This window comes from Otolemur garnettii, unplaced genomic scaffold (assembly GCF_000181295.1).
Source record: "Otolemur garnettii isolate 467f Iridium unplaced genomic scaffold, OtoGar3 scaffold00047, whole genome shotgun sequence".
Lineage (NCBI taxonomy): Eukaryota > Metazoa > Chordata > Mammalia > Primates > Galagidae > Otolemur > Otolemur garnettii.
In genome coordinates, this window is record NW_003852442.1 from 10,870,331 (window position 1) to 10,872,949 (window position 2,619).

Consider the following 2,619-nt stretch of genomic DNA (forward strand, 5'->3'; position numbering starts at 1 on the left):
TTTTTTTTTTTTTTAATCTCTTAGTCTTACATTCAGTTTTATAGTCCAGCCTTTTCCAAAGGGTTAGTGGTCCTTGGTTTTTGGTTTACCTTTAAGAGTGAGGCATTGAAAACAGGTCAGAACCTCTTTGTGTGTATGGGTGGGATTTATTGCCAGATACCCTCATTGTTGCCTGATTTACCTAAGCCCTTTCTTAGGGGAATTCCAGACTGTCAGAAACTAGTTTTCTTTCTTTGGGTTGATCATTTTCCCCAAAGGAACCCTCCGGTCTTCTACCTGGAAGGTATGAGCTGGCTGCCAGTGTTTCTAAGACCCCAGTGAAGAAGGGAGTCAAAAGTCTCTTTGTTTGATATGTAGACTTCCACTTAATTCTCCTGTTGTAAGTATTTCTGCTCTCTCCTGTGTGTGGAGTCCAAAGTCCCCTTAGTTTAACTTCTCCAGAGAATAATAAACCTATTTTCTATTTGGGTGGGGAGAGTAGTCATTGAGTTTGGTGGATCAAAAAAGGGAAGAGTAGAGGTAACTGTTTCTTTTTTAAAATTTTTTTATTTTTTATTGAATGGTAACTATGTACATTAATGCACTTCTGGGGTACAGTGTGGGTTTTCACATGCAATCTGAAATACTTCCATCAAACTGGTCAACACAGCCTTCATGTCATTTTCTCAGTCATTGCTTTAAAACGTTCACATTCCACTCTTAGAAAGATTCACCTGTACCCCTATAAGGTAAACCTCAGAAGTGATCCCTCCAAACCCCCGAGGTAACTGTTTCTTACACAGATTTTTTTTTTTTTTTTAGAGACAGAGTTTCACTTTTTGTTGATAGAGTGCCATCGTGTCAGAGCTCACAGCAACCTTCAGCTCTTGGGCTTAGGTGATTCTCTTGCCTCAGCCTCCCTAGTAGCTGGGACTACAGGCGCCCACCACAACACCCGGCTGTTTTTTTTTTTGTTGTTGTTGCAATTTGGCCAGGGACAGGTTTGAACCCGCCACCCTCGGTATATGAGGCCACCTTCTTACATAGATTTTTAACCTCAATCTCATTTTTAGTCTCTTCTGTTTTCCTCCTTTAAAAATAATCTCATAGGACTGGGCACAATGGCTCATGCCTGTAATCCTAGCAGTCTGGGAGGCCGAGGTGGGTGGATTGCCTGAGCTCAGAGGTTTGAGACCAGCCTGAGCCAAGAGCAAGACTTTATCTCTACTAAAAGTAGAAAAACTAGCCAGGCATCATGGTGGGTGCCTGTGGTCCCAGCTCCCTGAGGGGCTGAGATAAGAGGATCACTTGAGCCCAAGAGTTTGAGGTTTCTGTGAACTATGATGCCATGTTACTCTACCGAGGGTGACAAAGTAAAGACTCTGTCTCCAAAAACAAAAAAATTTCATAGCAGAAAAAGGTTAAAATGTGTCACAGGCTTGGCGCCTGTGGCTCAAGTAGCTAAGGTGCCAGCCATATACCTAAGGTGGCGGGTTCAAATCCAATCCAGGCCTGCCAAACAACGACAGCTGCAACCAAAAAATAGCCAGGTGTTGTGGCGGATGCCTGTGGTCCCACCTACTTGGGAAGTGGAGGCAGGAGACTCACTTGAGCTCAGGAGTTGGAGGTTGCTGTGAGCTGTGATGCCATGGCACTCTATCCAGGGGGACAGCTTGAGGCTCTGTCTCAAAAAAAAAAAGTCACACAACCTAAAAGCCATAAACAAAGAATAATAGAAGTTAAAAAAAAAAAATCTCTGTATAGTGTAAAGCAAAACAAAAATGATAGGTCAAAAAAAGAAATGGCATTTATATCATAGGTGCCAGGTACCCCTGAAAGTCTACATATTGAACAGGAAGAACCCCTGTCCCCAGGCTTCCAGAGTGTTGAGACCACTCTGGTTCAGTGTTACTATTGTCCCTGCCTAGACTATTGGAGTAACTTCTTAAATATTCTTCCTAAACTCATTTTGGCTTCCTTCAGTTTATCTACCGTTCTATCAGAACAGCCTGAGGGTTTTATTCAAAAAACACAGATCTAATCCTATCACTACCTCTTACTTTCTATTGTGTTTGTGATCAAAACAAAACTTACTATGGCCTGCATGGCGCTGCATTGTCTGGCTCCCACCTGCCTGCCTTTCTTATTTCATTTCCTACCACACTCTTCTCTTAGGCGCTGTGCTAGAGGCTCACTGCTTTTATTTTAGGCTTGAGGATTGGCCATGGTTTTTCTTTGCACATAGTGTTTTCTTTTCCTGCAGTCTTCTTCATTCTTGAAACATTTCCTCATTTCCTTCAGAAAGCCTTACTTTTCTGATCAGATCTGATTCTCATAAGCTGGTGAGAGTGTGGGGTACCTTACCCTTGGCAGCACTTGTACCTTTATCTGTGTGTGTTAATGACTGTTTTCCCTAGAAACTGTATAATTCTGTAACAAATGTCTGTGTTTGTTCATTATTTTGCGTGCTGTAATGCTCAGATAGTGCTCGATGGCTGCTCATTGGGTGGATGAACAGACAAATAAGTGAATGAAAATGTACTCCTTGGCTCGGCGCCTGTAGCTCAACGGGCTAAGGCGCCAGCCACGTACACCTAAGGTGGCGGGTTCGAATCCCCAGCCCGGACCCGCCAAACAACA

General features: G+C 43.1%; 1 protein-coding gene across 2 annotated transcripts in view; it reads left to right on the forward strand.

Moving 5' to 3' along the window:
* The window catches only part of IST1 (IST1, ESCRT-III associated factor), a 36,510-nt gene that overhangs the window by 26,020 nt on the left and 7,871 nt on the right, over positions 1-2,619 (forward strand). The window lies entirely within an intron of this gene.